Source organism: Strigops habroptila, chromosome 8 (assembly GCF_004027225.2).
Source record: "Strigops habroptila isolate Jane chromosome 8, bStrHab1.2.pri, whole genome shotgun sequence".
Lineage (NCBI taxonomy): Eukaryota > Metazoa > Chordata > Aves > Psittaciformes > Psittacidae > Strigops > Strigops habroptila.
The window spans coordinates 5,624,106-5,651,635 of NC_044284.2; the positions used below are offsets into that span (position 1 = coordinate 5,624,106).

General features: G+C 42.0%; 1 protein-coding gene across 5 annotated transcripts in view; it reads left to right on the forward strand.

The window, feature by feature from the left end:
• The window catches only part of SPSB4 (splA/ryanodine receptor domain and SOCS box containing 4), a 154,851-nt gene that overhangs the window by 50,935 nt on the left and 76,386 nt on the right, over nucleotides 1-27,530 (forward strand). The window contains exon 1 of one of the 5 annotated variants that reach the window (XM_030495264.1): nucleotides 18,026-18,454. The exons of 3 other annotated variants lie outside the window; for them this stretch is intronic. The gene's annotated coding sequence lies outside the window, so the exon portion shown is untranslated. Of the gene's footprint in view, nucleotides 1-18,025; nucleotides 18,455-18,903; nucleotides 18,943-27,530 lie in introns of those variants that run through there. One more of the 5 variants, XM_030495270.1, reaches the window with a different exon arrangement.

The window sequence follows — 27,530 nt, forward strand, 5'->3', positions numbered from 1 at the left end:
GCCGTAAGGCATTCATGTACATGTTCCAAGATTGTGTTAATCTGATTTTCTGAAAGATCTTAGAGGAATTTGAAACCTCCAAGGGCATAATTTTTGGGAAGTCTGTTAAACTGTAAGACAGGCTTTTGTCTTTCTTCCCAAATCCCCCTCCATGAGTAGTCATGGATAAGCAAAACCTTTTTGTCATAATTTTGGCATTAATATAACTTGTATAAAAAAAGGTGGGGGGGGAGGAGGGAAATCCTTTAAAAACCTGCTTTCTGTAAGTTTTGGCTTTTCTCCAAGTACAGAAGGCATCAGTGGTGGTAGAGAAAGAAAGCATTGGTGGAAGAGCAGAGACTTCGGGAGTTTTGGTGGGGGTTTTTTCATTGTGATGGGAGAGCTTTGATTTCACTCAGCTGTAGAATTTGGTCTAACGAGAAGGTATGGGTAAAAAGCTCATGTTTTGATCATACACAGCTCAAACTCAGTGTGCTGCCATCATAACAAAAGAGTCCTGTTGTCTTGCTCTGGAGAAGCCTATAGGGGAGTACATGGATAAGCAGAGTCCAGTGTGTGCTGAACGCTCACACTCAGGGTTGGATAGCAGAACACATTTGAATTGCTGCTTCTCACTCTGTTACTCTCTCACACCAGTGAAACTGGTGTAGACTGGGGTATACGCAGTCATGCCTGTTGGCTTTTGAGGATTTCACCACAATGTCAGAAAGCATTTCTTTGATCAGTAAAAACTTTGCATCAGTAAAATGTTCAGATCGTTCCTCAAACTGAATTTGTAGGTTACACCTTACTATATAATTGAAATACTTTCTGCTGTTGAAATAATCCTTGAAATACAGTACGATGCAGTTCCAAACTTTCAAAAAAGATGGAAAATGTGTTAATGTTGAACCTGTTGTGGTAAAGAATAACATGTCTCCATATACTTTAGTGTTAAAGACCTGTGCAGATGGCTAGTCCTTCCCCTGATCATGTGCATGAAGCTAAGGGCAGATGTTGCAATTTGTTATCTTGACAGTACAATGAGTGTTGCAGTCTAATTTGCAGCTTAAAGAATTAATGGTGAAGTGATAAGAGGTGATAAAGATCATAATCTGTGTGAAGGGACAGGGACCAGGACAGAGTTGTGTCCTTTTCTTTGATTCAAATAAGGTATTTGTTTGGCATTGCTCTGGTAGTTCAAATGGGGTGAAACAAATGCCAAAAACCTGGGTAAGCATGTTTATAAACAGGAGTATTTCTTATAGATGTCCATTTATCACCAAGTTATGCTAGAGACCAAATGTATCTTTCTTGGCTGGTTTATATCTTTATATTTGGATATTTTTACATGACTAAAATATAAAATGATCAGCTGAAGAGCACTATACTTACGTAGCTTGTTTTCTTCTTGCTTTGTTTTGTGAAACTTCAAGTTATTTCATGAACCATTATCATAGTGACCTTTTGATTGAAAGTTTTTGTTCTTTCTAGTGGTTAATTAAAAAATATAAGGTGACAGCTTTGTGGCTGCTGGAGTTTGAAACTAAGAAATGCAGCTTTTTAACCAGGAAGGAGTAAAAAGCAAACCAAATTCCTGATCATATGTAAAGAATCTAAAACTGGCAGCAATTCGGACAGGAACTTCCCAAACTGTTAAGTGTAGATTACAGCCATTTGGTGGGTTTTTCTCGGTTGTCCAATGTCATGTAATACAGTAGCTGGATGATTTTACCATATTTTGGGAGACTATGTAAGGACTTGAAAAGCTTTCATGTAGTGACTTCAGACTTTTCAGCCTCTCAGGAAATAGTGCTATTTTTGTGTATTTGAGTTTAATCGGTGTCTGTGAAAAGCATTAAGGGTTACTAAAGCAAAAAGCTCTCCGGGTTATGGATTTCTCTTCCTTAGTATCTGCAAAGCTGGTGGTGCATTTTGGGACATTTTCTGTTTTATTTGGGGAAATGAGTGTTCCATAGGTTGAGGAGGTTGAGGTTCCCTGTGTATTCATGCTGTTGTGCAGAGCAGAGATTGAAACCTTTAGACTCCTAATTGAGCTGCAGAGGATTCTTACATAGCTAAAAGTAACACATAGGTACCCCCAGCAGGTGATGCATAATGTAACTATAATCCTAACTTAAATATAATTATAACTTACATTATAACATATCAGTAAATTATATATTATTTAGTACACATAATATTATATAAAATTAAAATATAACTAACTTAAATATAATTTATAACTTAAATATCATTATAATGTAATGGCTTTAAGATGACAGAGGGGAGATTCAGATTAGACATTAGGCAGAAGCTCTTCCCTGTGAGGGTGCTGAGGCGCTGGCACAGGGTGCCCAGAGAAGCTGTGGCTGCCCCATCCCTGGCAGTGTTCAAGGCCAGGTTGGACACAGGGGCTTGGAGCAACCTGCTCTAGTGGAAGGTGTCCCTGTCCATGGCAGGGGTTGGAACCAGATGAGCTTTCAAGTCTCTTCCAACCCTAAACAGTAAGCACTGTGACTGTCCTCCTTTCTGTCTAGTGGGTATGACTATACGGGGGCATACATATAACTCAAGTCGCATGCTGTAAATTCCCACCGTTGCTTGTCATATGCTGTCTTCCATGGGTAAGTGCTTGGAAAAAGGATGGGAGCATTGGCTGTTCTAGTTCTGAACACACTCAAACACTCACTGTGGGCTCTGGACTTTCAGCCACACCTCAGCTGTTACGCTTCTTCAGACCTTCTGATGATTTCATTTTCCAAACATACTTGCTAATGCCTCTGAATCACGACAGTCTGAGAACTGTTAATGTGGAAAGGTTGCTCTATACAGGATTTTATTCTCAGTGATGTGCTTTAATGTAGATTTTGTTTATTCAATGGCTGTCAGTTATAGCATGTGTAGTGAGGTATGATTAACTTCTGTATTCTGCATGGTAGGATTTTCATTACATAGTGTTTAAAGAACAATGCTTATGCAAACAAATGTTCCTCGTATTCATTTCAAAGTGAGCCTACTTAAAAACATGTCTAGGTGTTGTGCCAAAACCAGGGTATGTTGCCTGGTGTGCAATAGCCAATAGGTCATCCTTACCTTTTAGGAGGCCCTTGTACCTGTCCGGGTTTTTTCCATAGTAACACAAGTTCCAATTTTTAATTATGTGCCTACATAATGTAAGTTCCAATTTTTGTTACCTATATGCTTACAACAAATTCGCCCTTTGAGAGTTACCTGAATTATATTTCAGATGAGTCTCACTTTCCAATTACCTGTCTCTAGAAGCTTAACATTTGCAGGTGCATTGAATCAGCACATAAATGCAAATAAAAACCTCTCGTTGTTTGCAATCTAAATGATACAATGACTCTAAATCACTCCAAATGCAGTTCATTTGGATTTCAGAAATTTCAGCTTAGTGGTTCCACTTCCTCTGAAATCCACTCCTCGTGTGGTGCCCTCTTTACTCGAGTACATTTGACTCCTTCAACCTTTACCACTGTATCTGGAGCACTGTGAAAAGTCCTTTCAATTTTTCTCTTAGGGGTTCAGTCTTCCACGTCCTGCTATACACCTCGCCCCCAGGTTGGAAGTCATGGACCAGTGCATCCAAGGGCAGAGGAGTGCACTTATTTGAATACTAGCATAGAGATGTTAAAGTCTGTGACAGAGAAAGGAGGTATTTGGTTATTATAGCATCCCCCTTTACATTTGTTTGATCCAGTTTCTCTGTCCACATGTCAGGATACAGCTTTCCATACAGAATTCCCTCCCTTATTCTCAGTGTGACCTGAATTCTTAACAATGCTGTTGGTAAAGCTTCTACTCAACTCAGCCGAGCCTCCTGACACAGTTTTGATAACTGCCTCTCTGATATTTGATTCATTCTTTCTACCTTTCCACATGTGGCCTCCATGGAGCATGTAATCTCCACTGAATCTATAAAAATTTTACAATCCCTTGAACTACTTCAGCTATTATCTGATGGTGTCTCCTTGGGAATACTGAACCCAGGTGTTATTTCCTTGAGTAGAATACTCACTACCTCTTCAGCCTTCTAAGCTTCTGGCCATCCAGAAAAGTTACCTACCAGGAGATACTTATACTGTCTGTAGTTCAGAAAAGTCTGTTTGCCAGTGTTCCTCTGGGCTTTGACTTCGCCTTGCTGCTCCCAGGGCTGCCTTCCTTATTATTTTAGGGTTATTACCACACCATAGATGACATTGACACACTATTCCATTTGGCATTTTCTGCATCCAGGGACCTCTGGTGTATCAACCGAGGCTAGCAACCATAGCATTAGCTCCCATAAGTGATTCATTACAAGTTCTCTTCAGGGCTTCTCTTACCTGGATGTATGGTTGTGTGACAGATGTGTGACTATATGTATTAATATTATTACTTTTTTAAATAGGAAAAAAAGCTTAAAATAACAGACCCTAATCTGAGAAGATGATTTTCCTGCATATTACTAAAACTAATCTATTTCAGAGTACGGTCACTAGAACACCGAATAGTTTTAGTAAAGTGATCCTTCTTGCTCTACTATAAGAAAACCTATGTGGTGAGCTGCTTAAAGAATTGTAGTTAATTCATACATTGAGAATTAATTTCTTCTAGAGAGAACCTAATTGCAGATTTAGCCACTTTTAGGACAGTCTCCTTATTTCGAGCAGAACTTTCCTTTTGCAGAAGAGGCTTGGAGAGACAGACTGCAAAGGAAACAGGGAGAGCTTCCTCTGGGTTGCTTTGTTAGGGTGGTTTTTCCCTTACAAGACTTTCTCCTCTCTGTTGGCACAAGGTCAGCAGTGACTTTCCTGGCTCGCCTGAAGCACAGCAGTAATGAGAACACACTTCTGGAAATGTCTTTGTTGTCTGTTGCCCTTGGAGTCAGTCCTTAAAAAGGGGTTTTGTCCTTTAAAGTGTGGAGGAGCAACGTTCAGCCTTAGCTAAATTACTTTTCATTAGATTCACAGTTTGCAGGATGGGAGACCGCATACGTTACTTATGCTCTCTGAGGATTTCTTCCTCCTCCGTCACCTCCCTTGCTGACCTTGTGGAGATATGTGGCTGGAGCCAGGGCTGCAGTGGTGCTGGTTGGCACACAGGAATGGGAGAGAGGGAGATCCAAGAACTGCACAGCTATTAGAGCTGCTCTTCAATATTTACCAACAATAATTCCTCTGGAGTTTTACATTAATTAAGACTTTGGTATATTGTCTTGAAGATGAGTTAATCCTGTCATTGTTTTCCTGCTGCTCACCAATACAATTAATAAGTTTTAACCCCTATGCTTTTAAAGAAATGAGCAACAATAGAATTTGCATATTAGCTCCTTTTTTTCTCAAGCATCTTGCCTGAGCTACACCGTTATGGCAAGATAGTGCTAAATGGAGCTATCTGCAGTTCAGCCAGCTTTAAAAAGTCCATTTAATTTGAAATGGCTTAAGGGGCCCTAAAAATACATTTGAGTTATAGTCAGCTGCTTAACATGCTTCAGGTGCCTGTACCAAATATTGATTTTAACATTTCTTTTTAAATTTCCATATTCTCAAAGCAACATGACTTCAAATTACAAGTTCAGTTGTCAGCAGCATGACTTGATGTTATCAATCAATCTTCCTTCCTCCAGACAGTAATTTTCGAGAGCCTGCATTTTGCTGTGTTGTAATGAAAATAAAGCTGATGCCTTATTTGGCTAAATCATAGAATCATTGAACTTGAATGTTTAGGGTTGGAAAGGACCTTAAGATCATCTAGTTCCAACCCCCTGCCAAGGGCAGGGACGCCTCACCCTAGACCGTGTTGCTCAAGGCTCTGTCCAACCTGGCCTTGAACACTGCCGGAGTTGGAGCATAAATGATGGTGGAGACTTTCTTATGGTTTGGCTATTTTTCTGTTTCTTGTGGCTCAAGTTGATTATAATGGGTTCCAGACTTAATGGTTTTTAATTGTTTCCCATCAGCACTTTAAACTACATGTCTCATGGTCTCATTACCGAATTAAATAAGATCTTAATAACAAATGGGATCTTAAAGTTATTTAATTCAATTTTCAACAGATATGTTTAGCATCTTCATTTTAATAATCTCGTAAAGAGATTATGTTTTACTGAGGAATCAAATGTTTCTATTATTGTGTTGGGAAAAGTCTGTACATTTGAAATAGGCTTTTTCTTAGCTGGAATTTTTGAGGGTGACTTTTTTTTTCTTAGGATAATTTTAATTTTCTTTTAATGAGGAGAAATTCCAACACTTTTTTTTCACAGTGAACAAACTTCTGTAGTGAAAATCTGTAAATATGTACAGTTGAACTAACATTTTGAAATGGTGGTTGAATTGTTTGGGTTTTTTTGGGTTTTTTCAATTATCTGGATCTACTTTTAAGGAAAAACCCCTGAGAACAGTCCTAAAAGTTTCTTATTCAAAGTCGAGCATAACTATCTAGCAGAGCAGAGAGAGAAACACATTCACATGGAACCACGGCTCAGCAGCAGGATTTCAAGTGTTTCAAAAGCAAGCAATGATTTAAATAATAAAACCAACACCTGCTCCTTACAAGCCAAAAGCAAAGAAATCTCCCCTCCAAAAACCAACCCCAACCCAAATCCAGAAGATTCTTCTCTGGAAGAAAATGAGTTACCACCTTATGAGTTTGTGATGTGAAAGATAATTCCAAGCTCACCAGTTGATCAGGGCCAGGTTGGACAGAGCCTTGGGCGACATGGTCTAGTGTGAGGTGTCCCTGCCCATGGCAGGAGAGTTGGAATTAGATGATCTTAAGGTCCTTTCCAACCCAAACCATTCTGTGATTCCATGTTTATAGCATTCACTTTAAGTGAATGTTCTTTGGTTGTGCCTCTGTTACTGAATGTGCTCTCAGCTGTTCTTAGTGAATGTGTTCTTAGTTTTTCTGTAGCATCCTCCTCCTTTAATCTTCTAGATTTTGAGTAGATTTTTGACAGTGTGATGTATTAGAGAAGAAAAAAGCTTTATGCATCTTGTATATGGGATTTTTTTTTTTTAACCTAAGAAAATTGTAAAGGATCTTGTCAAAGTTGATTTCTTTGTGTTGACCTAAGGAACTGGAGTTAAAAGCTTTTTGAAGTGTGTAGCAACTGCAGCAGCAATTTTATATGGATGGGAGATCAGAGCTATATAATAAATAGCTAGCTGCATGTATATGTAAGCTCTAAAAGCCTGCTATCTTGCCCATTAAATAACTTTTTATTTTGATTAAAAATAGCTTCTAATTAACCGTGTGGTAATATTGTGCTATGATTAAGGGAAGTTTCATTTGAGTTAGAATTCATTTATTTGCCAACGTGAACGCAGTCTGGCAATGTGCTATTTAACTCCATCTCTGAATTGAGCTTTCTGCATCATAGCGGTGTTATTACAGTTTAATGACAGAGCTGCTGACTTATAAGTGAACTAGCATGCAATTACAAAGCTTCTTGAGCAGCCTGTTCTCATCCCCAGCTCTGCTGTTAGAGACTTCCATGGGTGACTGCCCCAGAGATGGCTGACACACTGTGATCATAGTTCACTTCAGCATCCCACGGCAAAATATCTGGGAGAGAGAGGCCTGTCTTCCTGAATTATTTCTGAAATAGGATGTATCTTTCTTTTGTAAGGAATGCAACTGACTGTATAGAAGGGGTTGGAAAATGTCTTTCTGGCAAAAATGTCCCAGAAGCTAGGCTTCTAGACAGGAAAGTGCAGTTTTATATGTCTATATATGTATATCTAGATATCATCAGTGACGTATATATATGCTTTTAGAGGTCTTCTCTTGTATCTTGCAAGTGTATGGTATGGTGGGTAGCTAATGTAAGAGACAGGTTGCCTCGCTGGCTGAGAGGGTTTGCTGGCTTTGGCTGAGATACAGTTAGTTTTCATCATCCCTAGCATGGGGCTATGTCAGATGAAGGCAGGACAGGGCAGAGCCAGGTCAGTCAGCACCTTCTGTGCCACTGAATATAACCTGCTCTCTTTAGGTCACAACTCAGCAAACGAATACTGGGGAGTGTATTAGCATTTTTGGTACTGAGTTTGTTTCTAATAGTACTTCACAGGCTTCTCATAAAAAAGAAAGGGATCTTGGAAATAGTATTAATTATCCTAGATATGTTGCAGAGTGAGTTGGCTGTTTTGGAAGGCGATTCTGATGAGTGTTTGTTCTGGCAAGCTACGGCAAATGCTTGACTGGGCTGTTATTATCAGTTAACTTTCTGAACTCAGGCACTGAACAACACGAGATTGTTGTTAGGTTTTCTTTTTCTTTCTTGGCCAAACTGTTCTTCTGTCATATGACAGAATTGGGAAGAAGTTACTGTTCAAACAGATCCATTTTTTCTTGACAGAACAATCTGCAAATGTAGATAGGAAATGTTCCATCTCATAACGTATATAGAATGCATATGATACTTGATAATATATTTTGGGGTATACCCTGATGATATGGTTTATTAATAGAGGTAAACAATGACTAATTTGTTTCCATTAAAGACGTCTTTTAAGCAGCTGAAAAGTTCACCATTATACCATGCAATTATTATTTTAGATGCAAACCAGTTAATCTTTCAAAGGAAAAGAGTTCTTGGCATATCCAGTTTCAGGTACTGTCTGCACTTCCTGATGTCACCGAGAGAGATGTGTGGCAGCACTTCTCCCAGACAAGCACTTCTCCTGTTCAAATGTTTGGATCATGGCAAGATGAAGAATCAATTAGAGGTGAATAGCTTGAGGTAGGAACGCTGTGTTGCAGACAGTACATTGATCCAGTTAATTGGGGTAGGAAGGGGAAGAAAATTGGAGCTTATGAGGTACTTGTTTAACATCCAGCACAGAAAAATACTAGTTTTTCCTCTCCTGCTCTCCACAGTTTCCATTAAATGTCGTTTCTTCCCAGTGAATTCAGAGAAACTCAAGATATTAACTAGCTTTTAGGGTGATGTTTGTAGCGTGTTGAAGTTTGTCTCAAGCTAAATGCAGGGTAAAATGTGAGAAGTAAACTCACCGTAAAGATGAAATATACAGTAGGGTTAACTCCTAAGAAAAACAGGTTAATACGATGGAAATTCTGCCTAGCTCTTGGCTATATCAATGTGAACAGGACCACTGGATTTATGACTACATGTATCGCTCCAAAGGTGGAGAAACAAAGCATGTCTCCACCTGCACATGTGCTTTGTTTTCATATTTGAGAGTTGGAGCTCTGCTGTGATAGAGATACAAAAGAAATCCTGGGCCGGAAGGTTATGGGGCTTCTATGCCAAAACTGCAGATAACAAAGGGGACTCTATAGTGGTCCTGAAATAGTTCTTCCTTCTTGCCCTAAATAAGTTAACATAGTCTTGTTTGACTTCCTCTTTACATCTTTAAGCTTATATTATGTCTTCTCCATGCTGGTACAGCAGTGACACATTTCTATCTATGCTCACCTTGATCTCATTCAAAATCCACACACTTCCTGAATATCAGCTCTCCCTTGCTTTACTCCTCATCCTTATTCTTCTGTGCCCTGCTATACCTGTGTCCTGGTTTAAGCCCAGCCAGTGCCTAAGCACCACACAGCTGCATGCTCACTCCCACTGGTGGGATCGTGGGGAGAATCAGAAGAGTAAAAGTGAGAAAACTCATGGGTTGAGATAAAGACAGTTTAATGGGTAAAGCCAAATGAGGAATTCATTCAGCACTTCCCATTGCAGGCAGGTGTTCAGCTATCTCCAGGAAAGCAGGGCTCCATCATGTGTAACCGTTACTTGGGGAAACAAACCATCATTCCAAACATCCCCTCATTCCTTCTTCTTCCCCAGCTTTATATGCTGAGCATGACATCCTATGGTATGGGATATCCCTGGAGTCGTTGGGGTCAGCTGTGTCCTCCCCAACTCCTTGTGCCCCCCCCAGCCTGCTCGCTGGTGGGGTGAGGAGCAGAAAAGCCCTTGGCTCTGTGTGAGCTGCTCAGCAGTAACTAACACATCCCTCTTTCCAGCACAAATCCGAAGCATCGCCCCATACCAGCTGCTATGAAGAAATCTAACTCCATCCCAGCCCAAACCAGCACAACTTGTCGGAGCAGCTGTTACTATGATACTACCTTTTCCCCCATCTGGAGGGCAGATGGCCTAATCCACAAAGAGCCACTCTTTGCTCATGGATCAGTTTTCAGAGAGTCTAAAGTGAACAACTGACAGCCTTCCCAAAGATGCTGAACATGTCCATGCCTGGGCAATGTTCTGCAAAACAAGAAAAGTCTTTCAAGGCTTTTATATACTCCCCTTTCTCTCTCTCAACAGGAAGACAGACAGACCTTGGTAATTTGTTTTTAATTTAAGAAATTGTTTTGGACAAGTGCCTCTACAGGTTTTTTTATCTAATTTTATTATTTAAAAGAGAAAATACTACAAAAGGAAAAACGAGAGACTTAGTCTCCTCTCCTAGACAACAGCCACTGCAATGGTTTAAGTATTTTACAAATCCAGCAAGGATTGTGTCATATCAGAAGACTAATGCTTCTTTGTATTGACCTCTGATCCCTTAAGTTTTTCAGTTTTCCTGCTGGCATCCTGCTCTTTATTTCAATATTTGGGCTTTGTTGCCTGGAGAATCACTCTATCCTTGCTGTTTAAATATGATGTAAAACTATTTATCCTCTGATTTTGGAAATATTGGAGATGAACAAGATGGGCTAGAGGTACACTTAGTCTTTGAGAGTTTAGTTAGCAGTGGGATGTATGCTGTAGCATATCTGACATCATATAAACTGCATGTACATTACCATAAGAAAAAGCTCTGTTGGAGGGCAGCTTGTTATTTTATGACTCTTACTTTGAAATCAGTCATAACATATTGAAAAAGAACTGAATAATGGTTTTCAGGTGTGTTTTTTGGGTGAGTTAAAGGATGAGATGGTTTTCTTTTGTCTCCTCAGACCTTGAGGTTTGATTCTAAAAGACAGTCAGTGGGATGTGTTGCCCTTGACAAACAATTAAACCAGACTGGTATCTCTACTGCAGCTCATGCTGTTTTCCTTCACAGAGATTGTATCTCTCTCATGAGCCCTGTGCATTGTCCCTGGTAGGGCAGGTAATCCTTCAGGGAAAATATTAACAGAGCGTTTGCACATACTGTAACTTGTTACAGGAAAGTGGCCCTGTTGGTGTGACAGTCCCATAAAGACAGTGATACATTTTCACTTCACAACACAGGATGTCCCAGGAGCTGTAACACCATTTAACTGAGGAGTGGAACTGCTTTCTTGAAGAGGCTGGCGCACATGTATTGTGTGCTCCTCACCTTTGTTCACCATCTGTCCTTGCTGGAGCTGGTGTCTGCCATCTGAGGGCTGCCTCCCTGATGCTTAATTCTCTGATTAGATGCTTGTGGCACCCTCAAAAACCCCCAACAAGAGAAACCCAAAGCCAATTGGGTGTCTTTGTACCACACACACTTCCGTATCCCCATGGTGCTTTTGTGTGTCCACTCTTACGAACAGCCTTTTGTGTGTCCAGACCCCAGATGGTTGCCTGCAGTCACAGCCTTTAGTGGAAGAATCATATTCAAATTGTTTAATGGATAATAAACTGTATTGACTTTGCTGCTCATGTGAATGGATGTTTTCAAGTTGAGGAAACAAAAGATCTCCTGGGGTAAATTGCTGGAGATATGTATCATTGTACATCTTGAAGAGGGGGAGCAAGCTGAATAAATGACAACTATGTATTGGGTTTGCTGAGGAAACAACCAGAAGTTGAAGATTAAAACCCAGAAAATGTGGCAGAATTAGAGTATCTCTTAAATCCTGTTGTCTAGATTATTACAGCTAAGCAACCAGCAGACACTTCTTGCGTGTTCTGAATTCACATGGGCCATATTTGATACCTGGAATACTTGGCAGTTTAATATTACTTAAGCAGAATGCTTTCAAGAAGAAGACTTCACAGTTGCTAGAGCATTCCCAGGAATTTGCAATGGCTAGAACTGGGAACCTTTGAGGCTTTCTCCCCTCCCCTCTGCCCTTTACATCAGGGAACAGAAACATGTGCCACATCCTGAGAGTTTCAGATGGAGTTTCCTGCACTTTCAGATGCTGGTAACCAGCAAAAAGAGAGGCTTAAGTGGTATCTGTAAGTATTCCAGGGCTGGGAAAACAAAGTTTTGGGGGTTTTGTTTGCTTATGGGGTTTTTTTTGTTTGAACATGATGAAAAATGTATTAATATAAATTTTTGTCACCCATGAAACAGTACAACTCTTATTCCTGGTATGTTATATATAAATAATAATATAACAATAATAATTAATAATAATAAATATAATAATATATAGTGTAGTATATAATAATATACATTTATTATATAGTAATATATAATATATATATTATATAATATATATAAATATATATATATAAACCCCCTTATAAAACAAAGGTGAGTATCTGGAATATGCTGGGTAATGACAGTAGTGTATTTTTATAGGGAGGATGTGAATAAATCCATCTTTGATACAGTTTCCATAAGTAATGGAAAAGGCAGGATTTTTCTGTGGAATGCAGGGTAAATTCTGCCTTTCCCAAAAGAAGGATCTTTTTTGGGCCTACCTTTTCATTTGTCTGATAGCTATCTTTTTTGAAACCTCATAGAAATTATCCACTAAGCAGTTTAGGAAAGCATTTTGAAACCAAAACCAGTCTGCTTCTTAAAAAATTTTCAGGGCACTGGGTATAAGAGATCCATTATTACTTATATTTCCAGAAATACAGCACTGTGAAATCTGGGTGACACATCTACCCACATTAGCCCCTCATGACAGGATTTGAAGAAACAGCTAATGTGCTATGGTTTTGCACACTCTATTTGCCTGTGATCCAAAGTATGCATCTGGTGGCTTTCCACAAGTAATTATTTTGCGATGTTGTATTCACAAAAGAAAAAGATAGGAGAGAAAGATCATCACAGTCACTTCTTGCGAACTATAAAGTTAAAACTTCTCCCATGGGAGGCCATGCAGACCTATTCTCTCACTGGAGTGGCTCAATGGACAAGTACTAGTGCTATCAAAAGCATCATTTAGTATCTTACCTGAGTTTTCTTCATGTACAGCAGTTGATGTAACAGAATTAATACACAGTGATCTAAAGACCTAGGGGGGTATTGGGTCAGTTATGAATCAGTCCAAATCTAACTAAGATGATACTGATGAATTGAAGAGATTTAAGTGAGCTAATGAGGATCCACTTGCACCCCAAACTCATCAGTACCACTTCCCTTTTCCAAACAAGCTCATCATGTACTGCAGTCTTGTATACAGACTTGGTTTGATGTGTTCCTGTGACAACCATCGTCCCAGACCCTATAGCCATCTTTTCCCTCTGAAAATTTTGTGTTTGATTTCTCCTCTGAAATGGACCCTCCTATAGTTGCATTTGATTGCTATAATGTCCTCTGGGAAGTGCTGTGTAGTAATACCACTTGACAATTAAAGCTAGTGCAAAATATGATTGCATTCATTATTAGATTTCAAAGCAGAGACCACAATGCCAGAGTCTTGTGATGGGACCTAGCTGCCAGTCAGGTTTTCATGGGGTTTGTGGCATTGCAATGTCTTGAAAGGGTCTAATGTAGTTTCAAAGCAAGTTCTAAGAAAACCCCTCTTTGTACTGGACCGCGGCAGCCAGTGGAAGTACAGGCTCTCTGGGCTTCCCAAACAGGAACTACTTCCTCAGAGATCAGTCTCCGGCCAGAGGTTTCTGTGAATTCAACCACTGGAATTTGCCCTTTAGGTATGCAGAACCCAAAATAAGTAAGTAGCATGAGTTTTGGATTGTTTTCAGTACTGTAATAACTATTGCCATTAGTTATCAATTGATTCTGTTCTGTCCCTTGAGATGTCCCTACTTTGTGTACTGCTGGCACAGGGCAAGTACTCACTACAGTGTTTAAAAATCCCTCTTCCCTAAAAACCTTGAAGTGCCTTGTTTCTCTTTTGGTGGAAACTTAAGGCTGTCTATGTACAACTAAATTTTGCATGAAGGAAAGACCTGAACACCAGCTTCACAGAGCAATCAGTTGCTTCAGACAGTCCTTGAGACCATGAGCTCTGATGAACATAATACATGAGCAAAATGGAAGGGGACTTGAGCTGCTTTCTTATTTCCTAAGAGTATTGTATGTTTTGGGGTTTTTTTGGGGGGTTTTTTTTCCTTATCTGATGTGTTTGGGGAAGAGACTTGACTATGTTCTAGGATATGAAGTATATAATAAGCTTTGGAAATACATGGGTAGCTCTGCTTTTGGATAGGTGGACTTTTGACATTTTAAAAGAAGATACTTTTGCAGTGTTAAGTATTTCTGAATGTCATCCTTATTTCTTAAACGGGGCATGCAGAATCTTTATCCTGTGTTTAGAACCTCTGAACTAATGAAACATTTATGCAAGTGCGGATTTCCTAATCTCTGTGGGTTTGGGTTGTAAGGGGATTTACTCTAAGAAGGTAAATTCTAACTTCTGCCTAGAGGCCTATGGGAGCAGATCTCGGTCTCAGTAGCAAATTATCAATTCATTAAGAGATGCAGATACATGAATCCCAGCATCCTGGTTAATCGTTTTGGTAGGCTCCAAGTCACAGTGGTTAAGTCTGAATTCACTGGTAGGAGTACGTGGCTGCATCAGAATGAAAACACCCATGTAGACAAGCTCTGTCACTAGACAGCGCTTTGAATGGCTGGAGGAAGGTGTATGCTTCTGTATTTCTCTGGAGCCAGCATTCATGGAAGCAGCTTTGGGACTGGAATACTCTTAAGATCTAAACATCCTGTGTAGGAATTTTGTGAACTTTAGACAACTAGAGCTAAGGTCATGTCTTTTCATGTGGATATCTAAAATGCATGAAAAACGAAGATTTTCCTCATAATTCTCAAATTCAGTTTCTCTATGAGAATGATCATTGTAGCATTGCTGTAACTTAGAGGGCTGTTAGAAGTAATATGAGTTGCTTAAACACCGTAAATGGAAAATACAATGCAATGAAACATAGTTCTTTACAATCCATAAATCTTAGCTATGTATTTGTGATATCTTGTGGACTTCAAGGTGGGCTTTATCCATACTGTCCATTCTGCTGATAACCTTTTGTTTGGGGCCTCACTCAACTCTTCCCTCTGCCCTTACCTGCCCAAAACTCAAATCTGCATTCAGGCTTGCATACAAACAGGAAGAATTCCAGGGATGTAGATACGCAGGATATCGGAGCAGTGCCTAAATGGTCTCTTTCTGGCTGTGCTGTGAGGCAGCTGGACTGGGAAGCCAGGCGGCTGGACTGGCAGCAGAGCAGCTCGGCCTCGTACTGAAAACCAGAGTAGACACTGGACCCTGAGCATAGCAATGCCCAGAAACCAGGTGGGTAAAATAATAGTGAATTGGTTTGTTATTTAGAGGGATTGCAGGATCAGGACCTTTCAGTACTTATGGCATGTGTGTAGGAAATGTTTCATGATTACTTTTGAGTTGAGGGTGGATGAAGGTTCACATTTGGTAAGCTCAAAGGTGGTTAGAAGAACATATTTGGGCAGTTAATTCTTTTTGGTCTGTTTGCCAAGCTCATATGCCAAGATAACTACTTCAAACTATGATTCTCACGTGCGATGCATGTAGAAAGCAGATTATTGCCTTCTCTATCTTCATCTAAACTTTCTTTTTCCCCATCTTTTTTTTCTTAACTGCATTTACCCTTTCATGGGCAGCAGTGGGAGCTTTTCCTCTCCCTGTTTGCCCAGTGATAGCAAGCAGATAGGAGAGGCAGAGATTTCTAACCTGCCCTGGTGTTTCCCAGCCACGTAGAGAAATGTATGTTATTCTTAAGACTTCCTTTCTGCCTGTGATTTTTATTCCCTGAGGTAAATCAAACCAGTGGAAGACCTGGAGAATGAGATCAGCTCAAAAGAATCGGCTGCATCTATGCCATGTTTGAAGTCTGGTTTAAGATCATGTTAATATTTAAAATGTGATAGTTTCCTATTCTTTTAATGAGCCTTGTGGAGAGGTGTATATACATTCTCATCTTTATACAAATAGCATGTTCTAGGCCTCATTAATCAAAATGACACTTTCTACACCCTCAAGTGTTTTCACATTTGCACATGAAGCGTGCTCCCAAAACTCTGTGCTGCCTGATTGATCTCTGCATTGTTCAGTTTTCTGATCTACAGGTCTAAAGCTGGCTGAAAAGATACCAAAGTTGACTGCTGATGTGATTTCTTTAATCTTCTCTTGTGGAATTAGTATTACAAACCATGTAGAAAGTCTTCCGAGTTTGCTTTTTGCATCAAGCTTGGCACAGGCACGAAGGACTATATCCCATCTTACACTGGGAAACATTCTGCTTAGTGCCAGAAAAAGTGTTAGGAGGCACTGCTGCTTTGGGAAAGTGTGGAAGAGAAGTAAGCCTGCTAAAAACTGAGGAAAAGCAAGCAAAACATCCTTCGAGGCACAGGCTTGCCCCATGTACTCTGTGCAGACATTGCCTGTTCTAGGGCTCCTCTCCCTGACGCGTGCTATGGAACAGATGTTAGGTGGTGCTCACATCCAAGAGGAGGATTTAAGTTCAGAAACTTGTCTGCTAGTGAAGTGCACAGACACAGACGACTACTCATTTCAAGACTTCCACATGTGTATATATAAACCAGACAAAGACCGCCTGAGGGAATGGGGAGCCATAGAAAGCCTTTACAAGGCTAAAAGAACTGTGGAGCATATAGAAAACTCCCATTCATCCTTTGTTTTCTATTTTACTGTACTTCTACCAGTTATCCCAAAGGCTGGGGGGGATATGCAGGGCCCGGAGACGGACTTGAGTGTGGTGCTCTTTTCTAACGTATTTCGGTAGGGTTCTGGAGTGCCTGACCCCTGGAGCCACCTCTAGGTCCACACAGAAGGGGTGCTGCCATTACCTGACACTTTTTCTGCCCTCATGGCAGGCGTGAAACACACTGCTGGGTTTACTGCACCTTGAAATGAGGATTTCTTGACTGAAGGCTCTCAAAGGATTTGCAGAATTTCCTCTCCATATTTTCTGTTTTTCTGTGGGTATTTCTCTTGCCTGGCTCAGTTCTTTGTTAAAAGCCTGTCTTAAGAGTTCAGTAAGAGAAAAAAGTAGAAATAAGTATTACCATGAAAGAGCAGGGAGGGGGGAAATCTTGCCCTCTCCATCCCCAGAAGTGTTAAGCATAGGTAAAACAGTATTTTTGAGGAAAAATAGTTGGTAATGTAAGTTCTTCACCTTTGTAAGTTTTTATTTTCTCCTCCGGCAAGAGACTGTTATTTTATGTCACCTTTATGGACTGCTCTGGAGTCTCTGAGAGAGGTTAATCTGGTTTTTGGGGTGTGAAGTGCACAGACAGCGTGAGGAAAAGCAGCATCTGACATTTCTTGTCTTGAGCACTGTGTGTGTGAGAGGGAAAACCCAACATCTGCATAACCTTATGCTGGTGTTCCTGGTGGTGGTGGATTTAGAGCCAGAGATTATTAGGGTTAGGAAACGCCAGTTTTCAGGTTGGTATTTACTGATGTTAACGTGCAGCGATGGAAGCGCTCGCCTTTGGCTGTTTTGTACCCTGCACTGGTTTGACAGGACTTGCTTTGCCTGTAGATGACTCGATGCTTACCTAAAAGTGTGGGTTTGGCATCCAGAAGTGTAATTAGAGCTTTGCCTGCATGTATAAGGCCTAGAGAGATCAAATAATGCAGTCCCCCATACACCCTCTCTGCCAACCCCAAGCATCTATGCGCTTTGTGTCTTCGGCCGGGCCGAGCGCCCATGTGTCCGCCGTCCCTTCCCGGCGGTGCCCGGCACCCCGCCGCGCCGCGCACCTCGCCCGCTCCCCTCACACGAAGGCCGGGGGGGCGGCGGCCGCAGGGGCCGGGCCGGGCCGGGGCAGGACGGGCGGGGTATGTGTGTGTGTGTGTATGTGTGTGGGGAAGGGGCGTCGCCATGTACTGTTAATTCCGCGGTCATTGGATTAGTAACCCGCGGCGATGAGATCAGCGGGATCGGCTTTCGCGAAGGGGGCACGGCGCTGGCCGCGCTCCCCACTGCGCCGGCCCTCGCATGAGGCGGCGGCGGGCGGCCCGCGGGCAGGACGCGCGCACACACAAAGCCCGCCACAGGCCGCCGCACCGGGCACCGGGCGGGGCTCCCGGGCGGCCCGGCCCAGCCCAGCCGAGCCCCGCAGCCGCCCTGGTGCCGGGCCGCGGCCCCCCGGCTCCCCACACACCCCGCGGCGGCGGCGGCGGCTGGGAGGCGGCGGCGGGGATCAGGCGCAATCCCGGGGAAAGGAGCGTGTGAGGGGACGCGCCTGCAGGTCACGGCGACCGGGATCTTCGAGTTTGTTTACTTGTGATCCGCGTCCCTTCGCCTGGATTCTCCTTCTGCTGGCGTAACGGATCGATAGGGGTGCTTCCATGCGGGTTTATGGTAAGTTTGCGGTGGGTGGGTTCTGCTGTCGGTGGGAATGGTGCGTTTTGTTGCACAGCGAGGCGAGTTCCGTTGGTTCTTTTTCTTTAAACGGTGCCGTTTTTCGAGCTGCTGTTTAAAAGAAATGCGCTTCTGAACCGTTTGCTGTTTTGTGGTGAAATGTTTTACGTTAGAAATTAGTTTCCCGAGCTATTTAAAGAGGATTATTTCTAGATGTTACACAGCTAGAGGTTTACGTTTCTTATAAACTGAGTTTATTTGACTTTGGGCTGGTGAAAGCAAAGCCTTTTGCCTGGCGGTTGCCACAAGCTAATATTTTACAGTGGTTACTTGGTGCTTTTTCAGGCAGTAAAAGCCAGAGCTCAGTTCAGCTGTTTCGACGGGTCTGAAATACTAAACTATCTTCTCAGCGAGGCTAAGAGGCAAGCTGAAGCTCTGTCAAGTCAAGCTTGAATTTGTGTGCGAGACTTGGGCTTCAACAAAGAAAGGTATTGACCGAATTTGCCCTCACGTTACTTGGGAAAGCTCCCAGGCAGGCAGCTGGGTTCGCTGTCGCTGGTCGGGAGCTGTTGGTGGAGAAGGACCAAGGGCTGGGAGCTGGATGGTGCCTTCACAGTCCCCTTTACGCCTAACCAGGGCTTCGGTGTAAGGGCAGTGAAGGGAGTCGATGTGGCAGCGTCCATGCTGGCAGCAAAGGATTCTTATTTCTTTGTGTCTAGGAGTCAGCGTAGACTGCAACAGGGGGGAAAGTGCCCTATATAGAGAGATGGCCAGATACTGCTTCAGCCTCTACAGCCCTTCGGTGCTTAAGTCAGACCTGATATTTTCTTAGTGCTCTGTTTGCCTTCTAGTGACAGGAGCAATCCCTGATAAGGTTTCTCCACGTTACGAAAGAGCTTATCCTCCAGGGAGAAACCAGCCCCAAAGAGTTACTCTCGATGCCTGTGGCTGAAACTGGCCCGGCTCGTGCGGCATATCTCAGAGGATGCTACATTTTTAATGCTGTTTCTGTAACTAAAGTAGCCCGCTAGAGATGTGAATATCAAATTGCTGTTAGATTATTTGGTGCTGCTGACAGAGCAATACCAGATGCCGTATGTTCTCTTAACAAAAAGCGGAAGTCTTACAACTGGCCTTGGTAATGGGAGTCTGGTTTTCTTGGTAGCTAATGCGCCTCAGTGTCTTGCTGCTGACTCTGGATGTCCTTGGATGACCGTCCTGTGCCTCAGCGTCCCTGCTAGCGCTGAAGGAGACATGGTACTTGCTTGCATCAGAAGGATGATAAAACTTCGCAGCTCCGTGCCTTGCTGAGGCCCTCATGTGGGTGTTGCTCTGGAAGCACACACTGGTGCTGTGAGGCTCCGAGAGCCCTGTGTTCACACTGGCACCGTCCTACCAACAGGCTCTCTGGACTTGTGTTTGTGTTTGCAAATGTCACTTCAGTTTTGAACCACCAGCTTCCTGTTCTGCAGGCTTTGGGGCAGTGCCACCTTTCTGCAAGGAGTTTTTCAGAGCTGTGAGGGTTTTACTTTATTCTATTTTTCATAGAAGCATAAACACCCTCAGTGAAGTCCTAATCGATTATCTTGCTTATTGAAAGAATCAGAACTTCTCATGTTTGGTTTGAGTGAACGAGAGTCATCTTCATGACTTCGTGCGTTTGTGCAGCTTAGGAATTTCTGAACGATGGGCCATCTCTCCTGCAAGTGCACAAGCAGCAGCTCAGTAACTTGTCAGGCTCCATTGTTGCTCTGTAAACTTCTGTAATGGATTTTCCATGTACCAAGAAAAAGCGAGCAAGCTGTTTTTGTCTCATTTTCCTTCACACTCACTGCCTCTCTTCCAGGTATAGGTCACTGTCCTCTTTTTATGGGGAAGGAAAATAATTATCACAGTGGCACTCAATGCCATGTCACAGGGCTCTGTGTGATGGTTACTTTGAGTTGGATTTTGTTTAGCTGAGAGAGCTGGAGACTTTTCCTTTGAGGAGCCTACATACTTGAAGCATAGTGGCAGCAATTGGGGAGGAAAGCAGAGTATGGTTTTCTGAGATGTTAGTTGTTAAAAATACTTAGTTAAAGTGATGTGCAACATCATATGAGATTCTCAGCTGTCCCATCACCATAGTTCTTCTTGGTCAAGAAGAAGAGGGATGGATGCCTTTACCAGGTTCAAGTTCTGTAAGCCATGCTGCATTTTAGCTGTCTCCTCTTCAGCCTATTTGGCTGCTCACTACTGCTTTACCAGCACCCTTTACCCCATTCTTCTTGTGCTGTGGCCACATCAGTGCAAATTTGAGGCTTTCAGAGTCTTCCAGGCATGGTAAATCCCAGCTTGAGTAATGGTAACACAGAGCAGCCTTGATACCATTTCCTCCCTTGGTTAGTTAGGATAAATGCACTCTTCTTAATAGTACATCTGCATGCAGGAAATAAATGTATTTTCTTTTAAGCAGGTTTCCCATGAGAGAGGTTTGATGTAAATGTTGCTGGACTTCATAAACCCTGGCTGAGGGCCAAGGCGAGACTGATGGTAGAGAGGAGCAGAGGCTGGTATCATGGGGTGCTTACTGTCCTGACACCATCCAGGAAGCAAACCTGGCTTATGGCTTGAGCAGTGAAGGCTTCCACGCTGGCAAAACTCTTAGAAGGACGCAGATAACTTAGTGTATTGTCTTGCAGAGCTATATTAATACAGTACATGTGCAGCTTGAGGCTAGTGGAGATGTAGGCCATGCATGTCCTGGGGACATTTATTAAGCCAGCATAAGTCCATTTTCTGAGGTAAAGGCAATGCTTAAGGCTGTCCATGGAGCAGTTAACTGATTTTTTGCAGTAAAAACTCAATGTATTTTGCTATGTATAGCTAAATATTTGCTAATAATTCTGGAAGTTAGTGTTTGTTTGGTCTACTGTTTGAAAACAGACATGTGCAGTGGATTCTAACTTGCCAGACCTGATAGCTGCCTTGCCACACGTTTTCCATGGGATTGTGTACATGCTATTGAATCTTTGTCACTCCCTGCAGCACACACATGCTTCAGGGATGGCTTTAAGCTGACTTTGACATGTAATTTAGGCAGCTGCGAACTCTTGTTAGCTGATGTACAGTTGTGCTCCCAGATAAGATGTTAATACATTAACGTGCTTCCTGGAAGAGTTGTTTATGTCTTCAGACTTCTTTAGCTTATACTCAGCTTATGCTAAGGTTGCTTATAGGGGTTGGTTGGTTTGGGCATTTTACTTGTTTGCTTTGAAAAGGTGTGTGTGGAGCACTACACAGTTCATAGACCATATCCCACAAGCATACCAGAGCGTGTATATATATACCAGTATACCATGCTCCAAAAGGGCTGAATCCGGAGTTTATTGGTAATGAACAATCAACTGCTGTCCTTTGAGAGAGTTATTTTACACTGCCCAAGCTACTGTTGCTTGAAGACAGCTGTGTACTTGACGTGCTCTCTCTGGGGTGAAGGTATTTGAAATGGTGGGTACTATCTGAATCCACGTCAAGGTGATGTCCAGTATGATGTCAGGAACTGCCTTTGGTTTTCCTCAGCTGCTTGTACTGCTTGACTGCCCACAGTCCTTTAGATTGAATGGCAATAAAATTGAGTTTGTTTGGGGTTCTTTTGTGTGCTTGGAAATCTGACAGTATAATCAGTAACATTCACCATCTATCAAGGAAAAATCCTTGCCCTGAAGAAATCTAATTTCAGAGCAGAGCTTCAAGAACACTGTGCCCCAGTAGCCTTGGTGGCAGCATGGAAAAAAGCATCAAAGAGGAGAGCAACAAAATGTGGCTTATGTTTTGGGAGCAGTGCTGCATAAGAGAGAGCAGTGCTCATGGGATGCTATGGCTTCGAGCTGAGAACTGCAGTTGCAAGTTGGCTGGCAATATTTGATTAAAACCCAATGGCTATATTGGCTACCTGTGCTCTATTAGAGACTGGGCCTGCCCATCAGGAGTGCTGGGTAGAACTACTTTCCTTCCTTTGGCTCCTTTTCCACCAAAAACGGAGTGGTGACAGGTACTAGCCTATTTACATTTACATTTGTGTGTTTGTATTTTTTTGGGGGGTGTCTGTGTTACATGGATATCGTCATTTGCCTCAGAGGCCAATGCAGTGCTGCCCCTAATTTGTGTAGCAATTGAAATGGAGAAATTTAACATCAGTTGCTGTGTTTTGGCCACAGCAAAGAAACACAGGAGGGAGAGCTTGTATCTGTTTTTTCCTTAGTAAGAGGTGAGGTGTCTAGTCTGAACATGGGTGCCGAGCTGTGACCTGAATCTGTCCATACTGATGTCACTTGAACTCGGACCAATGCTGAGCAGCATTTTGTGTGTTTATTTTTGCTTCTCTGTGCTTATTTAGTGTATCTTTGGGTTGAACGTCATGGGGTAATCCTGCTCCTGAGTGGCATCAGATGACAAATTTTATTGTATTGCACTGCAGAGCAGTGACTTAGCAACTTTATCTTTGAGGATTTGTCAGAGGCTGAAGTGACAAGTTAGCTTTGGTGTGCAGCAAGAAGCGCAGCAGTGTATGAAATCCAGGCCACCTTCGAGCTGATTGCAAACTGATTCTTTCAGATGGAGAACAGACTCTCCAGTTGAGTTTGCTTTCTCCATTTAAATATGTGCATTTCCAAAAGGTTGTTCTGCTACTTCTTTATTTTAGACTGGTTTGTCCCTTTATATGTTAACAATTCCCAAAGATGATCTCACAAAGGGATTTTGAGAGGGAGGAAAAGATTGCCGCTGTTGGCACTCTTGACAGAAGAATGATGATTTCCTTCCTGCAGAAACAGGTTTGTGTCCTGGGACCTAACCAGGGTCCTAAGTGCAGTAGCTCTGTCCCCCAACACCTCCCCTTGGTGGGGTACCTTCTGAGCCTCACAGAATCATTCATTATCATTAGGGTTGGAAGGGAATCATATTGTCCAACCCTATTCCTATAGCTCCTCTGCCTTGAGGATGTCCTTGTGTTAAAGGGCTGCAGCAAGGACTGCTGGCTTGCACTTGGATGCTGTATTTCCTCAGCAGTTTTTTTGCTTGATCCCTGAGCATAGCAAAGCTCTGTGTGATGGGGGGAAAGTGAGGCTGGTACCAGGAGACCATTCAACACCTTCTACACTTCACAGCAGCAGCCACCTCATATGACTTTTGGTGCTTCTCATCGCCACACTGCGACGTGCAGTACTCTGAGCAATGCTGTTTCCATTTTGTTTTATTAATCCAGTAGCCTTTGCAAGAAATGGTGTTTCTTGAATATTTAAAAATCATCATATTTAGAGTTGCCCTTTCAAGGGGGTGTTAATCACACGAGAGCACTTGCATAGCTTTGGGCATGGAAAAAGGGATTTCTCAAAACTGCAGAAAGCTTTAGGTACTTAATTGTCATTTAACTGCTTCTCCTCCATCTCTTCTTCAGTGAACGCAAAACTAAACTGCCTCCAATGGAAAGATGCTTCTTTTTTTCTCATCAGATATTGGAGGCCATCATGTTAAAAGAAAGCCTTGTTGCACAAAGTATTTATGTCAGTGATACATTTCATACTGAGAATGTGCTGTCCACAGCAATCCTTAAGTGGTCATTGTAGGCATAGTCATGACCTATGTGGTTGGATTTTTGTTTTCCTTTAAGAATTTCCTGGAAAATAGTTTTATTAGGGAAGGACAAAAATGGCTTGGAAGAAACATAGAATAGTTTGGGTTGGAAAGGACCTTAGGATCATCTAGTTCCAATCCCATGCCATGGGCAGGGATGCCTCACACTAGACCACGTTGCCCAAGGCTCTGTCCAACCTGGCCTTGAAAGTTGGCTGTTGTTGTCTTTGAACACTGAACTAATTCCCCAAAATCTTGAGCTTATTTTCTTATTAAAGAAACTATTTTATGATGGAAGCCACACAAAATTAAACAATAAATGCATGAGGACTGTATTTCTCCCAGGTGAGAAAATGCTGTGGCAGTCCAACATGTGTATAGCCAAGGAAATAGCTGGATTAAGTGTTGCGTAAAGCGACTTTTGAATTTGGAGCTCTAACTATTTTGCAAGTTCCTAGCTAAATTATGAAAGATTTCTTGTTTTGGGAATTGCTGTAAGGGTAGCTTGGACATAAAGAACGATCTGGGGGCTCGTACTGATACTGATATGTTGTTTTCCAAGTTAAATATTTTAGACTCCATTTCCAAAATAAGCTCTGCGATGTTCCTCACCAAAGGCTGTCATGTGAATCCTTGCAAGCAGAATCCTTGTAGTGTTTTGAAGTGAATGGTTGCTTTAAAATCAAGTTGAAATATTAATTTGTTCATTCTAGTATTCCTTACTCACTGATGTAATCACATACAATTTCATAGAGTATGATGTATCTGACTTCACTTATGTGAATTACTGGCTCAAGTTAAAAATGATTCCAAAATTCAGTTTAGCTAATCTGGGGATTTTAGAGTTAAAATTGAAACCTGGTCTTTATGGCATTGTTTGTGTTGTATTATTTACTTTTCTGGCTGAGACACTTCCTTGAGGTTAGGAAAAGCCCATTAAAATTTAACTATTCCATTTGTTGAGTTATCTTAAGAGTTTTTCCTTATTTAATCCAAAAAAAGATGTACTTGTAGATATTTCTTCAGTTTTGTGTAACCCATTTGCATGGGGATTTGAGTATCTGTTCCCCATGGTGTATCACTACTCTACTTGGATTTAAATTGAGGATCTCTTTGTGTGATACTAACATGTGCTGAACTTGTTTCAAGGCCCTGGGAATATTTTGGGGTTCCAGCTAGTTAATTTGAGCAAGGTCTTACCCTTTGCATATGAAGGCAGCAGTACACCCTTTGGGCAGGTGTTAAACCTGAGCCGGTTGATGAATTTAATTGTGACCTCTGATGGTTTCATCCCATGTTTTAGCCAAGTCCCTGTCTGTGGAGCACAGCAGCTAGGTGGTTATTTTGGGCGTGTGACCCTGCAGCGGGGTTTAGGTGCACTGTGTTGCCTTGCTTTCATAAATTATGAAGCAGCATGAAGAAGCCAAAATACTGTGTTCCCTGTTGTTGAAAACTGCTGCCAAACATGTCAGAGATGACAGAAGTTGTTTGAACTAAAGATGATGACATTGAAGTGTATAAAAAATGGCAAACATTGTCATCCCCACCTCATTTTGACTGCGTTGCTGCGTATCAGTATTACACCTGGTTTGTGCCAGCAATTGACTGTGTCCCTGCATTTCAGTATTGTCAGTCTCTGATGCTGTTAGCATCTGGGTAATACTTACTGTGATATTCTCAGTTCTAATTCAGAGTGTGCTGATCATTCACTAAGTATTTACGTAGTCCCCTGGTTTTGATGTTGCAAGATAAAAACGGTGTGGTTTCTGTCATCTTTCATATTCAAAGGCAAATTATGCATTGAGGCTGCTGCTGATTGAAGATGATTACAACATGAAATAGAGAAGTTCCTTTGTACTTCAGTCAGTGCTGATGTAACTGTTTCCAGTAGTCTAGAAAATCTCACACGTAGTTCATTGATGGCTTGTTTGGACTAAGATGCAGCGATCATCTACCAGAGATGTGAGAATGTGCGCAGGAAGGATTTGTTACAACATGTATTGTATCTTATCCTTTGAGGTTTAAATATAACAAGATGTATTAAACAAGTATGAGCATGAGACCTGGAATATGTACTTGGTTGTTCTGGAGTTTCTTAACGTTCATATTCATGGTATTTGAAGCAAAACGTATGGGTGAAGAGAATGAATTGAGGCTTGCCTGTGTGATAACTCTCCCGGTAGCCATGTGCTGAAGCACAGATGTCGTGGGAGGAGGGAAGGGGAAGAGCATGCAAGAGCACAAGTTCTTGGAGGTGCAGTGGAGGAAAGGTGATGATTTTGTCAAAGGGACTAAGCCTAAGTATTGTTCAGGATTTAATGGGAGTGAAAATAGACTGACTTTATAGGCAGGGTGCACAAATGAAACTGTCATGAGTTGCTGCAAGATACTCCTGTGATGCTTAAGCCCCTGTGAGGAGCCAGCACTGGTGTGGTAACGTACCTTCCCTCACCTCAATAAGATGCAGTGGGATGGGAGAAAAATGTGAGACTGCTGCCTTGAATTAATGTCTAGGGATACAGTGGTCTTTCAGTTTACACTTATTTGTTTCTTTATTTTTTCAGTGAGCATGACTGGCTTGCATTTCTTGCTCTCGGCTCCTGTAACAAGAATCAACAGTTTACTTTTACTCAAACACACCTCTTTCTAGCGATGTTGAATGATAGTGTAAGAGAAGAAAAAATCCATTTTTCGTGCTAGGCCATCACAGTTTGACTGCTGGAAGAAGACAGCAAAGGGAAATCCAAGCTGAAATGTATTGACACTGCAGGGATGTGGGAGTGACTGATGAACCAGCTTTTGCTGCTGTTCTCCATCCGTATCCTGCTAATAGAGGATGTTGGAGCAGGAAGTCCTTATGAATACAGAAGCCAACCCTCTCCATTTATTTTTAGACTTTCTGATTTCCCCGAGGTAAAACAGTTTGGAGCTTGGGGGAGCTATGTCTGAGGTTGGGCAGAAATGGGACTTAGTAGTGAATGCTCTCTGGTGTGAAATTACTTGGGAGGCTATTTCTCATTGTCTGTAGCTAGAGGTTGGTGTGATAGAGAGGTTGATTGTTGGTGTAATGCAGTTTCAGTGTGTGGAGACCTGATACCCCGTTTGCTTCTGCAAATGGATGAAGATAGTGGATTAATGCAGAAGTGGTTTTCTTTTCATTTTAGCTGTTGGAAAGAGTGGGAAAACCACTGCCTGAATGTGGCCTCTAAATTTAGATGTGTGCATTAGCAATGCAGGAAACATAGTAGTGAGTGTAGCAAGCAGCTCGGTTCCCCTGTGGCACTGCTGGCAGCACAGACAACTTGGGCATCTCTTTACACCCATTGAGAAAAATGTGTGTGGGATGCTTCCTCTAGATATCCGTACACCAAGGCATAACGGCACTTTAATAGAACGTTCCTCAGACTTCCCACTGACATGGGAATTCTGCTCGTATTCTGACAGGTATTCTGCTAGTACTATT